Genomic DNA, 15,815 nt, shown 5'->3' on the forward strand with positions numbered 1-15,815 from the left:
CTATAATCCCAGCACTTTGGGAGGCCGAGACAGGCAGATCATGAGGTTAGGAGATCGAGACCATCCTGGCTAACATGGTGAAACCCTGTCTCTACTAAAAATGCAAAAAAAAATTAGCTGGGCGTGGTTGTGGGCGCCTGTGGTTTATAGAAAATAAAATAAAAATCCACTAGAAATGGTGATAGCTTTTGATCTAATAATTACAATTCCAGTCTTTGGAGGAAATCTTAAACACCAGAACCTATGTACACTAAAATGTCCCTCTTAATATTATTTAGAATGACAAATGTTGAAAATGAATGAAATGTAGAGTAAAATGTGATAAATCCATTAAAAGTTAGACCATGAAGAATACAGGAAAACACAGGCAAATGCTTAGGATACAATATTAAGTGAAGAAAGCAAGGTTCAAATTGATTACAGCTATATAATAAGAAAGGGATACACATTTAAAAGACAACACAGACTAGGTGCGGTGACTCATGCCTGTAATTTTAGCACTTTTGGAAGCTGAGGCAGGAGCATCCCTTGCATTTGAGACCAGCCTGGGCAACATGGTGAGATCTTGTCTCTATAATAAATAAAAATGAAAAAGACTACATGGATATAATGGGTTATTGCTTTATTTTCTCCTTTTCTCTGTTTTATAAACTTTCTGGTATGCAAATATATTGATTTTATTTTAAAAAATAAGTACAATAAAAATATTTCCAATATCTGCCCTGCCGTGAGGGTTACTAGCAGAAACAAATTGTACAACTGATGTGAAAGTATTTTATCCTCTTTAAAGGTAGTGTGTGGGTAAGTGATCACTACAGTCGATGGACGTTAAATTATGTTTGGTTCCAACCCACTCACTTTCAGTTGAACACTGCTATTTTATTGCTTACTTTTCTGGAATTGAACTAAAAGAACAAGAGGGCAGATTCTCACCCAATATCATATTTAATTAAACTTTTAGGACACATTTCTCTCTTGTAGGCTTGATTAACTGAAATATACTAGAGGCTTATCCTTTTGTAGAATGAAATACAGGGGATAATTCTTTATGGTTACAAAGTCTTTGAGTAAAAGGACTTGAGTGAGTGACACAGGCATTCACAGCTCTGTGAAGAAGTTCCTCCAAGAACTTTCCCCATCAGGGCCAGCACATTCATCTGTGCTCAGGAGTCACTTCCTGAAATTCAAAAAGAGTCAAAATGCTAGAATGGTTTCCACAGTGTGGGGCAAACAGAACGAGGTTGGCAGCAAGCCTGTTAGAGCCCACTGGCTCCCAGAGCGGGGCTGCCCATCCTTCCCCGGAGCTGCCTCACTTCAGGCATGGGCTCTGCTTTTCCTCCCTGACCTGCCAATCACTCTTCCTTTTGCTTTCAAGCATCTGACCGGCTTTATTTATGTTTCTCATCACAGTTTTATTTTCACTTCAATAGTTTCTGTTCAAAGATTATCCAAATATTTGGTTTTTACCATATGAATAGGCAAGCCCAGAAGAGAGGAAGGGCATAAACAAGTGTCACCTTGACATTTCTACCAAGGTACGGTTCACACTGTTTCAAATACTTTATACCAAACACGGTCTAAGAGATTGAAGCACTGATTTTCACATACCTACTTAAAATTTTTAGAAAAATGAAGCAGATAGCACACCAATCAGTAAGTCAGCTACCTAGTCCACAAATATGCACCAATCTACATGCCCGGTGCTGTGCCACAGGCTGTATGACAATGCATGGTCTTCACCTGCTGAGAGTTTGTAGTTCACCAAACAAAATGAAAGACTCATATATAAGATAAAAAATAATACAGCAGCACTGGCACCCAAGGACAAGTCAAAGTGTCAGAAAAGATGGGGCTTGAAAGATGGTGGAAGGCTTTCTGAAAGAAGTGGGAATGGAGGAATGTGGGCAGATGGGAAGGGTTTGGCTGAACAGAGAGGATGGGGAACGGATAAAATGTAAGGACACCCTGCAGAAACAGAGGAGAGTGTAAGCACAGGATGTGGAAGGAGCTGCTGGGGATAGTATGCAAGTTAAATGAAGAAGCTCAGGAGAGTGGAATGGGGCCTAAATACCCTTGGAAATTTCTTTTTCAGATTAAATCCCTGACCTCAGCTTATGTTTGGTGCTAGGAGCAGATTCGTCATACCAAGGAGCAGTGGGAGGATAGAGGTGCTCCAGCCTGAAAAGCCAAGGGACAAGGGGCACCCATGACAAAGAGAAGCATGACTACCAAAAGGCTTGCAGGTACAATGAGAATCTCTGTCCTTCACCAGAGCTGTCTCGAATTATCTTGAAATTGCATCCATCATCCAGGCCGTCTTCCTGCAGGCAAAGGGGATGGAAGCTTTCTGTAGCCCTCGCCCTCTCCAGCCTCCCAGACTCCTGTCTTCCTGAGGGGGAAGTAAGCTCACCAGACACAGCAGAACTAGGGAGACTTCAGAGAAGTGAGGTCTCTCAACCGAAGAAAGTCCTCTAAAAAATGCCTCTTACTCTGACTTAGATGAAGAGCAAGTCTCATAAAACCAAAGCTGAAATCAGGGATTTCATCTCTGAAAGAAATGCTCAGGACTATTTTGACCCACATTTCTAGTAAGCCCAGTCTCCTTTTCATTTAAATTTACACAGCAAAACAAATCCATTAATTTTGCTAGTGATGACCAACAGATCCTCAAAACAGAAAGTGTTTACTATAGAAGTTTTAGAATTTGTATAACATGTTTAAAACAGTAGGGATTAAATCTAAGTTATCTAGAACTCCAGACATTTGGAAAGCTCATTCCTACATCTGACTCAGGGTTCAGTGTGTTTCCTTCATGCCAAGCTCAGTGTCTGCTGCAAATATTAATTCCCATGAGCTATGGAAGCTTGGGGATGAAAAATATGGGTGATGGCAATAGGAAATATCTTGGATCTTATTGTTCTTTCCAGCTATATGGGTCAGAGTCCCAGTAGGAAATCATTCATCTCAAATATTCCTAGTAAGGAAATCACTACTTACAGAGATGTGGAGACAGTGGAGAGAACAAATAAGGAACATTGAGGCACCCAGAGACTAGAAAGAGCTGGGAGCCAGCCCAAGGACTTCAGAGGTCAAGGGGAGGAAGTGGTGTTACCTGAGGGCAAGGAACATAGAGGAAGGACTACCCAGAAGATGCTGTAGATGTGGGGTCACAGCTGCTGCCAGACATGTGCACTGGTCAAGGAGGAGGCTGGGAAATTATACTGGTCCTTTCTCTCTCACACCCTTTGATTCTTTGCTGGTAGCTTCCCCTGGCCAAATCTAATTAGAAGCCAGAAAGAAGGGGACTCTCAGGTAATAATGTCCTCAAGAGTCAACCTCCAGGGCACAGGACAGGCAGAGACTGGAGAAGGATAGGTGTGCAGGTGCTAAGATAATAAGCACATCACTGTTAGGAAAGCCATTTTTAGTTCAGATTCTACAAAGAATAGTATTCTTATTGCCAAGGAGTCACAGAATTTTGCTCAGAAGCAGGACACAGAAGACAAGACTCAGATTCCAGGGTTCTCTCTCAGAGACCAGCGTGCACACATGCACATGTGTCTGCATACAGTTTCAAGACGGATTTTCATAATGAAAGCAGGAGGAATACATAAAAGTTGGCATTCTAAATATGGAAGATCTTAGCATTCTTTTTTCACCCCACCCCAGAAAATTGGCCACTACAATAATACCCTCACTCAGAAGATCCGAGCAGCTTTTCTGGGAAATCCAACCATCCAAAGAGAAAGACCTTAAGATATAGACATAGAGATGCCCAACCAAAATGACCCAGCCTTTAATGGAAGCCACTGCTGTTCACTAACGTCTAAGAGCACAGAAAATACCTACACATACGTTTAGAGCTCCCAATCACCATTTTGGTCCCCTAACTATTAAACATAAACAGAAAGTCAAAGCTCACCAGACTTTTGAGAGAATACTTCTTCTTTTTTTTTTTTTTTTTTATACTTTAAGATCTAGGGTACGTGTGCACAACATGTAGTTTGTTACATATGTATACATGTGCCAAAGTTGGTATGCTGCACCCATTAACTCGTCATTTACATTAGGTATGTCTCCTAATGTTATCCCTCTCCCCCACTCCCCACAATAGAGCATGGTGTGTTATGCTCCCTTCCTGTGTCCAAGTGATTTCATTGTTCAGTTCCCACCTGTGAGTGAGAACATGAGGTATTTGGTTTTCTGTTCTTGCGATAGTTTGCTGAGAATGATGGTTTCCAGCTGCATCCATGTCCCTACAAAGGACACAAACTCATCCTTTTTTATGGCTGCATAGTATTCCATGGTGTATATGTGCCACATTTTCTTAATCCAGTCTGTCACAGATGGACATTTGGGTTGATTCCAAGTCTTTGCTATTGAGAATAGTGCCGCAATAAACATACGTGTACATATGTCTTTATAGCAGCATGATTTATAATCCTTTCAGTATATCCCCAGTAATTGGATGGCTAGCTCAAATGGTATTTCTAGTTCTAGGTCCTGGAGGAATTGCCATACTGTTTTCCACAGCGGTTGAACAAGTTTACAGTCCTAGCAACAGTGTAAAAGTGTTCCTATTTCTCCACATCCTACCCAGCACCTGTTGTTTCCTGACTTTTTAATGATTGCCATTCTAACTGGTGTGAGATGGTATCTCATTGTGGTTTTGACTTGCATTTCTCTGATGGCGAGTGATGAGCATTTTTTCATGTGTCTGTTGGCTGCATAAATGTCTTCTTTTTAGAAGTGTCTGTTCATATCCTTTCCCCACTTTTTGATGGGGTTGTTTGTTTTTTTCCTGTAAATTTGTTTGAGTTCTTTGTAGGTTCTGGATATTAGCCCTTTGTCAGATGAGTAGGTTGCAAAAATTTTCTCCCATTCTGTAGGTTGCCTGTTCACTCTGATGGTAGTTTCTTTTGCTGTGCAGAAGCTCTTTAGTTTAATTAGATCCCATTTGTCAATTTGGGCTTTTGTTGCTGTTGCTTTTGGTGTTTTAGACATGAAGTCCTTGCCCATGCCTATGTCCTGAATGGTATTACTTAAGTTTTCTTCTAGGGTTTTTATGGCATTAGGTCTAATATTTAAGTCTCTAATCCATCTTGAATTAATTTTCGTATAAGGAGTAAGGAAAGGATCCAGTTTCAGCTTTCTACTTATGGCTAGCCAATTTTCCCAGCAAGATTTATTAAATAGGGAATCCTTGCCCCATTTCTTGTTTCTCTCAGGTTTGTCAAAGATCAGATGGCTGTAGATGTGTGGTATTATTTCTGAGGACTCTGTTCTGTTCCATTGGTCTATATCTCTGTTTTGGTACCAGTACCATGCTGTTTTGGTTACTGTAGCCTTGTAATATAGTTTGAAGTCAGGTAGCATGATGCCTCCAGCTTTGTTCTTTTGGCTTAGGAATGTCTTGGCAATGCGGGCTCTTTTTTGGTTCCATATGACTTTAAAGCAGTTTTTTCCAATTCTGTGAAGAAACTCATTGGTAGCTTAATGAAGATGGCATTGAATCTATAAATTACCTTGGGCAGTATGGCCATTTTCACAATATTGATTCTTCCTATCCATGAGCATGGTATGTTCTTCCATTTGTTTGTGTCCTCTTTTATTGCACTGAGCAGTGGTTTGTGGTTCTCCTTGAAGAGGTCCTTTACATTCCTTGTAAGTTGGATTCCTAGGTATTTTATTCTCTTTGAAGCAATTGTGAATGGGAGTTCATTCATGATTGGCTCTCTGTTTGTCTATTACTGGTGTACAAGAATGCTTGTGATTTTTGCACATTGATTTTGTATCCTGAGACTTTGCTGAAGTTGCTTATCAGCTTAAGGAGATTTTGGGCTGAGACGATGGGGTTTTCGAAATATATAATCATGTCATCTGCAAACAGGGACAATTTGACTTCTTCCTTTCCTAACTGAATACCCTTTATTTCTTTCTCTTGTCTGATTGCCCTAGCCAGAACTTCCAACACTATGTTGAATAGGAGTGTTAAGAGAGGGCATCCCTGTCTTTTACCAGTTTTCAAAGGGAATCCTTCCAGTTTTCACCTATTCAGTACGATATTGGCTGTGGGTGTGTTATAAATAGCTCTTATTATTTTGAGATATGTTCCATCAATACGAATTTATTGAGCGTTTTTAGCATGAAGGGCTGTTGAATTTTGTCAAGGCTTTTTATGCATCTATTGAGATAATCACGTGGTTTTGGTCTTTGGTTCTCTTTATATGCTGGATTAAGTTTATTGATTTGCATATGTTGAACCAGCCTTGCATCCCAGGGATGAAGCCCACTTGATCATGTTGGATAAGCTTTTTGATGTGCTGCTGGATTTGGTTTGCCAGTATTTTATTGAGGATTTTTGCATCAATGTTCATCAGGGATATTAGTCTAAAATTCTCTTTTTTTGTTGTATCTCTGTCAGACTTGACAGAATACTTTTAATGTTCATGAAAAAGACCAAAATAGAAAAAGGCAACTGAGATAAAATAGGATGAAAGGAGAGAAAACTTCCAAAAAACTATTATTAACACAAACAGATCAAGAGAAGAGAAACCCTTAGAGAGCAAACGAAGTATCTTCAGAAAGAAAATACGACTGCAGGGGAAAAAACTCAAATGATGGAATAAAGGACAAACTTGGGGAAATTGTCCAGGAAATAGAACATAAAGAGATGGAAAAAAAAGAGAAAAAATTTCAACAGACTAGTCCAGATAATAAGAATTCTCAAAGGAAAGACAGATAATATAGTGAAAGTCATAAGTAAAATCAAGCAAATCTTAGATCTAAAGGACTCAAGATTCTAATTTTAAAAGGTGCAACCAAAGGCCCAGCATGGCAGATAAAAGTAGTCCACATGAATGCACATCATTATGAAATTTCAGAACAGTGAGGCAAAAGAGAAGATTAAAAATTTTTCCAGAAAGGGAGACAAACAATAGAAGTCATGCAAAGATCAAGTCTCAGAACAGTAAAGACCTTCTCAAAGCCACACTGAAGAGAAATGCCTTCAAAATATGGAGGGTAAGTTATTACTTCTTTTTTTTTCTTTTTTTTTTTTTTTTTGAGAAGAATTCTCACTCTATTGCCCAGGCTGGAGTGCAGTGGCGCCATCTCAGCTCTTCCCAACCTCTGCCTCCTGGGTTCAAGTGATTCTAGGTTGGTTAGGCTGTTTTCAAACTCCTGACCTCAAGTGATCCACCCACCTCGGCCTTCCAAAGTGCTAGGATTACAGTTGTGGGCCACCGTGCCTGACCGAAGGTAAATTATTTTTAGCCTAGAATTCTATGCTTGGCTAAATTATTATCAAAACATAGAATAAAGCTATTTTAATTCATGTAAGTTCTCAAAAATTTTACATTTGATGGACTCATTCTCAGAACATGCTCTGATAAAATGAAGTTAATTGAGAAAAATGGAAGCCTGTGTAAACAGAAGATGTAGGCCTGGAAGAATGGAAGATAAGACATATGCAAAAATACAGTGATAGGAAGGAAATATGTGGAAGAGAGCTGAATTCTCATCTTTGGTAGTGAGAATTAAATAGATAAAACTAAGCCTGAGAAATTAATATAAGTATTTTATTTAAAGATATGGAGTTAAACACTCAAAGATTCCATGAAAAGAGTTACCAGGTCTTGCCTCTGTGTAACAGGGGTAAAAATGAGATGTCTGGTGAATTTCTCATTTAAAAACAAGCTTTGTAGAACTATTTGACTCTAAAGATTGTGCAGAAATATCTTGGAAAAAAACTAAATCTACTTTTTAAAAATGGGTTTAAGTGAATAGTCAGACAAACCCCAATTGAGGGACATTCTACAAAACAATTGGTCTGGACTCTTCAAAAATACCAGTTGTACAATTATTGTGTTTCAATTGTAAAAAACTTCATTTAAATATCAATTAATAAAAATCAAAGAAAGGCTGAAGAATTGCTCCAGATTAAAGTAAACTAAAGAAACATGAGAACTAAATGTCATACATGATCCTGGAGTAGATTCTGGAATAAAAAAAAAAAAGGTGATTTTAAAAGACGTAGTTGAGACAATTCAGTGTTATATTTTCTGAATTTTATAACTTTACAGGAATTAGGTAAAAAAAAGTTCTTGCTAAAAAAAATACACACTAAAGGTGAAGAGAGATGTTATTTGAATTTACTCACCATTTAGTAAAAATATAAGGCATATGTCAGTTACTGTATAGTTTATATCCCACACATTGTCTCTGTAAACTATAAGAGCAACTGTATTAAATACATTCTACAGCTACATCTATTTCACAGATGGAGAAACTGAATCTCAGAGAAGCTCAAAGAAACAGGAAGTGGCAGAGCCAAGACTAGGAGGAGAATCTATTTCCCCATTTTCTGTATCATCCTTTTTCATTTTTTAATAGATTTTAGTCTTTAAAATAATTTTAGATTTACAGAAAAATTGAGAAGATAGAGATGATAAACCAAGTGACATTAGCAAAAATGGTGAAATAGGAGTTCCAAGAACTCCATCTCACAGAAATGTAAATTTAAACAACCACGCATGGGGGCGGAGCAAGATGGCCGAATAGGAACAGCTCTAGTCTCCAATTCCCAGTGCGAGCGACACAGAAGACCAGTGATTTCTGCATTTTCAACTGAGGTACTGGGGTCATCTCACTAGGGAGTGCCGGACAATCGGTGCTGGTCAGCTGCTACAGGCCGACCAGCGAGAGCTGAAGCAGGGTGAGGCATCGCCTCACCTGGGAAGTGCAAGGGGGAAGGGAATCCCTTTTCCTAGCCAGGGGAACTGAGACATAGAACACCTGGAAAATCGGGTAACTCCCACCCCAATACTGCACTTTAAGCAAACGGGCACACCAGGAGAATATATCCCACACCTGGCTGGGAGGGTCCCACAACCACGGAGCCTCCCTCATTGCTAACACAGCAGTCTGCGATATAATTGCAAGGCAGCAGCGAGACTGGGGGAGGGGCGCCCGCCATTGCTGAGGCTTCAGTAGGTAAACAAAGCCACTGGGAAGCTCGAACTGGGTGGAGCTCACAGCAGCTCAAGGAAACCTGCTTGTCTCTGTAGACTCCACCTCTGGGGACAGGGCACAGCTAAACAACAACAACAACAAAAGCAGCAGGAACCTCTGCAGACGCAAATGATTCTGTCTGACAGCTTTGAAGAGAGCAGTGGGTCTCCCAACACCGAGGTTGAGATCTGAGAAGGGACAGACTGCCTGCTCAAGTGGGTCCCTGACCCCTAAGTAGCCTAACTGGGAGTCATCCCCCACTAGGGGCAGTCTGACACCCCACACCTCACAGGGTGGAGTACACCCTTGAGAGGAAGCTTCCAAAGGAAGAATCAGACAGGTACACTCGCTGTTCAGCAATATTCTATCTTCTGCAAACTCTGCTGCTGATACCCAGGCAACCAGGGTCTGGAGTGGACCTCAAGCAATCTCCAACAGACCTACAGCTGAGGGTCCTGACTGTTAGAAGAAAAACTATCAAACAGGAAGGACACCTATACCAAAACCCCATCAGTACGTCACCATCATCAAAGACCAGAGACAGATAAAACCAAAAAGATGGGGAAAAAGCAGGACAGAAAAGCTGGAAATTCAAAAAATAAGAGTGCATCTCCCCCTGCAAAGGAGCGCAGCCCATCGCCAGCAACGGATCAAAGCTGGTCAGAGAATGACTTTGATGAGATGAGAGTAGAAGGATTCAGTCCATCAAACTTCTCAGAGCTAAAGGAGGAATTGCGTACCAAGCGCAAAGAAACTAAAAATCTTGAAAAAAGAGTGGAAGAATTGACAGCTAGACTAATTAATGCAGAGAAGATCATAAACGAAATGACAGAGATGAAAACCATGACACAAGAAATACGTGACAAATGCACAAGCTTCAGTAACTGACTCGATCAACTGGAAGAAAGAGTATCAGTGATTGAGAATCAAATGAATGAAATGAAGCGAGAAGAGAAACCAAAAGAAAAAAGAAAACAAAGAAATGAACAAAGCCTGCAAGAAGTATGGGATGATGTAAAAAGACCAAATCTACGTCTGATTGGGGTGCCTGAAAGTGAGGGGGAAAATGGAACCAAGTTGGAAAACACTCTTCAGGATATCATCCAGGAGAACTTCCCCAACCTAGTAGGGCAGGCCAACATTCAAATTCAGGAAATACAGAGAACGCCACAAAGATACTCCTCCAGAAGAGCAACTCCAAGACACATAATTGCCAGATTCACCAAAGTTGAAATGAAGGAAAGAATCTTAAGGGCAGCCAGAGAGAAAAGTCGGGTTACCCACAAAGGGAAGCCCATCAGACTAACAGCACATCTCTCGGCAGAAACTCTACAAGCCAGAAGAGAGTGGGGGCCAATATTCAACATTCTTAAAGAAAAGAATTTTCAACCCAGAATTTCATATCCAGCCAAACTAAGTTTCATCAGTGAAGGAAAAATAAAATCCTTTACAGATAAGCAAATGCTTAGAGATTTTGTCACCACCAGGCCTGCCTTACAAGAGACCCTGAAGGAAGCACTAAACATGGAAAGGAACAACCGGTACCAGCCATTGCAAAAACATGCCAAAATGTAAAGACCATCGAGGCTAGGAAGAAACTGCATCAACTAACGAGCAAAATAACCAGATAATATCATAATGGCAGGATCAAGTTCACACATAACAATATTAACCTTAAATGTAAATGGACTAAATGCTCCAATTAAAAGACACAGACTGGCAAACTGGATAAAGAGTCAAGACCCATCAGTCTGCTGTATTCAGGAGACCCATCTCACATGCAGAGACATACATAGGCTCAAAATAAAGGGATGGAGGAAGATTTCCAAGCAAATAGAGAACAAAAAAAAGCAGAGGTTGCAATCCTAGTCTCTGATAAAACAGACTTTAAACCATCAAAGATCAAAAGAGACAAAGAAGGCCATTACATAATGGTGAAGGGATCAATTCAACAGGAAGAGCTAACTATCCTAAATATATATGCACCCAATACAGGAGCACCCAGATTCATAAAGCAAGTCCTTAGAGACCTACAAAGAGACTTAGACTCCCATACAATAATAATGGGAGACTTCAACACTCCACTGTCAACATTAGACAGATCAACGAGACAGAAAGTTAACAAGGATATCCAGGAATTGAACTCATCTCTGCACCAAGCGGACCTAATAGACATCTATAGAACTCTCCACCCCAAATCAACACAATATACATTCTTCTCAGCACCACATCACACTTATTCTAAAATTGACCACATAATTGGAAGTAAAGCACTCCTCAGCAAATGTAAAAGAACAGAAATTATAGCAAACTGTCTCTCAGACCACAATGCAATCAAACTAGAACTCAGGACTAAGAAACTCAATCCAAACCACTCAACTACATGGAAACTGAACAACGTGCTCCTGAATGACTACTGGGTACATAACAAAATGAAAGCAGAAATAAAGATGTTCTTTGAAACCAATGAGAACAAAGATACAACATACCAGAATCTCTGGGACACATTTAAAGCAGTGTGTAGAGGGAAATTATAGCACTAAATGCCCACAAGAGAAAGCAGGAAAGATTAAAAATTGACACTCTAACATCACAATTAAAAGAACTAGAGAGGCAAGAGCAAACACATTCAAAAGCTAGCAGAAGGCAAGAAATAACTAAGATCAGAGCAGAACTGAAGGAGATAGAGACACAAAAAACCCTCCAAAAATCAATGAATCCAGGAGTTGGTTTTTTGAAAAGATCAACACAATTGACAGACCACTAGCAAGACTAATAAAGAAGAAAAGAGAGAGGAATCAAATAGACGCAATAAAAAATGATAAAGGGGATATCACCACCGACCCCACAGAAATACAAACAACCATCAGAGAATACTATAAATGCCTCTACGCAAATCAACTAGAAAATCTAGAAGAAATGCATAATTTCCTGGACACTTACACTCTCCCAAGACTAAACCAGGAAGAAGTTGAATTCCTGAATAGACCAATAGCAGGCTCTGAAATTGAGGCAACAATTAATAGCTTACCCACCAAAAAAAGTCCAGGACCAGATGGATTCACAGCTGAATTCTACCAGAGGTACAAGGAGGAGCTGGTACCATTCCTTCTGAAACTATTCCAATCAATAGAAAAAGAGGGAATCCTCCCTAACTCATTTTATGAGGCCAACATCATCCTGATACCAAAGCCTGGCAGAGACACAACAAAAAAAGAGAGTTTTAGACCAATATCCCTGATGAACATCGATGCAAAAATCCTCAATAAAATACTGGCAAACCGGATTCAGCAGCACATCAAAAAGCTTATCCACCATGATCAAGTGGGCTTCATCCCTGGGATGCAAGGCTGGTTCAACATTCGCAAATCAATAAACGTAATCCAGCATATAAACAGAACCAAAGACAAGAACCACTTGATTATCTCAATAGATGCAGAAAAGGCTTTTGACAAAATTCAACAGCCCTTTATGCTAAAAACGCTCAATAAATTCGGTATTGATGGAACGTACCTCAAAATAATAAGAGCTATTTATGACAAACCCACAGCTAATATCATACTGAATGGGCAAAAACTGGAAAAATTCCCTTTGAAAATTGGCACAAGACAGGGATGCCCTCTCTCACCACTCCTATTCAACATAGTGTTGGAAGTTCTGGCTAGGGCAATCAGGCAAGAGAAAGAAATCAAGGGTATTCAGTTAGGAAATGAAGAAGTCAAATTGTCCCTGTTTGCAGATGACATGATTATATATTTCGAAAACCCCATCGTCTCAGCCCAAAATCTCCTTAAGCTGATAAGCAACTTCAGCAAAGTCTCAGGATACAAAATTAATGTGCAAAAATCACAAGCATTCTTATACACCAGTAACAGACAAGCAGAGAGCCAAATCAGGAATGAACTTCCATTCACAATTGCTTCAAAGAGAATAAAATACCTAGGAATCCAACACACAAGGGATGTCAAGGACCTCTTCAAGGAGAACTACAAACCACTGCTCAGTGCAATAAAAGAGGACACAAACAAATGGAAGAACATACCATGCTCATGGATAGGAAGAATCAATATCGTGAAAATGGCCATAATGCCCAAGGTTATTTATAGATTCAATGCCATCCCCATCAAGCTACCAATGACTTTCTTCACAGAATTGGAAAAAACTGCTTTAAAGTTCATATGGAACCAAAAAAGAGCCCGCATTGCCAAGACAATCCTAAGTCAAAAGGACAAAGCTGGAGGCGTCATGCTACCTGACTTCAAACTATACTACAAGGCTACAGTAACCAAAACAGCATGGTACTGGTACCAAAACAGAGATATAGACCAATGGAACAGAACAGAGTCCTCAGAAATAATACCACACATCTACAGCCATCTGATCTTTGACAAACCTGAGAGAAACAAGAAATGGGGAAAGGATTCCGTATTTAATAAATGGTGCTGGGAAAATTGGCTAGCCATAAGTAGAAAGCTCAAACTGGATCCTTTCCTTACCCCTTATACGAAAATTAATTCAAGATGGATTAGAGACTTAAATGTTAGACCTAATACCATAAAAACCCTAGAAGAAAATCTAGGTAGTACCATTCAGGACATAGGTATAGGCAAGGACTTCATGTCTAAAACACCAAAAGCAACGGCAGCAAAAGCCAAAATTGACAAATGGGATCTAATTAAACTAAAGAGCTTCTGCACAGCAAAAGAAACTACCATCAGAGTGAACAGGCAACCTACAGAATGGGAGAAAATTTTTGCAACCTACTCATCTGACAAAGGGCTAATATCCAGAATCTACAAAGAACTCAAACAAATATACAAGAAAAAAACAAACAACCCCATCAAAAAGTGGGCAAAGGATATGAACAGACATTTCTCAAAAGAAGACATCCATACAGCCAACAGACCCATGAAAAAATGTTCATCATCACTGGCCATCAGAGAAATGCAAATCAAAACCACAATGAGATACCATCTCACACCAGTTAGAATGGCAATCATTAAGAAGTCAGGAAACAACAGGTGTTGGAGAGGATGTGGAGAAATAGGAACACTTTTACACTGTTGGTGGGATTGTAAACTAGTTCAACCATTATGGAAAACAGTATGGCAATTCCTCAAGGATCTAGAACTAGATGTACCATATGACCCAGCCATCCCACTACTGGGTATATACCCAAAGGATTATAAATTACTCTACTACAAAGACACATGCACATGTATGTTTATTGTGGCACTATTCACAATAGCAAAGACTTGGAATCAACCCAAATGTCCATCTGTGACAGACTGGATTAAGAAAATGTGGCACATATACACCATGGAATACTATGCAGCCATCAAAAAGGATGAGTTTGCGTCCTTTGTAGGGACATGGATGCAGCTGGAAACCATCATTCTTAGCAAACTATCACAAGAAGAGAAAACCAAACACCGCATGTTCTCACTCATAGGTGGGAACTGAACAATGAGATCACTTGGACTTGGGAAGGGGAACCTCACACACTGGGGCCTATCATGGGGAGGGGGGAGGAGGGAGAGATTGCATTGGGGAGTTATACATGATATAAACGTTATGCACATGTACTCTAGAACTTAAAGTATAATAAAAAAAAAAAAAAAGAAAGTAGATACATTTCAAATTAACAACCCAACGTTATACCTCAAGGAATTAGGAAACAAAGAACAAGTTAAGCCCAAGGTAAGCAAAAGGAAAGAAATCATAAAAGTCAAAGCAGAAATAAAGGAAACAAAGACTAGAAAAATAATAGGTCAATGAAAGTAAGAGTTCAGTTTTTGAAAAGATAAACACAATTGACAAAACTTTAGCTAGACTAAGAAAAAAAACAAATAAAATTATAAATAAATATAAATATATATAATATAAAATATAATTTAGTTTATATAAATATAAATTATACAGTTACATATTTATATATGAATACATATATTCATATATAAATATAAATTTATATAAATATATAAAACTGATATGACAGAAATACAAAGGATCAAAAGAGGCTACTATGAATAATTATGTCAACAAATTGAATAACCTAAAACAATGGATAAATTCCCGGAAACATATAAGTAATCAAGACTGAATCATAAAAAAATAAAAAATCAGAACAGACCAATAATAAGTAAAAGATAAATCAGTAATTGATATGTTTCCAGCACAGAAAAACCCAGGACTAAATGACTTCACTGCAGAATTCTACCAAACGCTTCAAAAATAATTAACACCAATCTTTCTCAAACTTTTCCAAAACACTGGGGAGGTGGGAACTTACACTTTTAATGAGGCCAGCATTACCTTGATAGCATTGCCAGACAAGGACATTACAAAAAAACAAAATGAGAAGCCAATATTCCTGATTAACATGGATCAGTGCCCTGAAAAAAAAGGGCCGGGAGTTTGTCCCTTCCACCACGTAAGAACACAGGGAAAAAGCACCATGTCTGAGGAAGAAGGCCCTTAGGAGACACCGATACCTTGGACTTCCCATCCTCTAGAACAAGGGTACCTAACTCCCAGGCCATGGACGAGTACTGGTCACAAAGCAGGAGGTGAGTGGAGGCCAATTGAGCAAAGCTGAACTCTGCCTCTTGTCAGATCAACAGCAGTATTAGATTCTCATAGGAGTGTGAATCCTACTGTGAACTGTGCATGTGTGGGATTAAGGTTGCATGCTTCTTATGAGAATCTAATGCCTGATGACCTGTCACTCTCTCCCATCACCCCTAGATGAGACCGTCTAGTTGCAGGAAAATAAGCTCAGGGCTCCCACTGATTCTACATCA

The sequence above is a fragment of the Trachypithecus francoisi genome, unplaced genomic scaffold (genome assembly GCF_009764315.1).
Source record: "Trachypithecus francoisi isolate TF-2019V2 unplaced genomic scaffold, Tfra_2.0 Lachesis_group12, whole genome shotgun sequence".
NCBI classification, from domain to species: Eukaryota; Metazoa; Chordata; class Mammalia; order Primates; family Cercopithecidae; genus Trachypithecus; species Trachypithecus francoisi.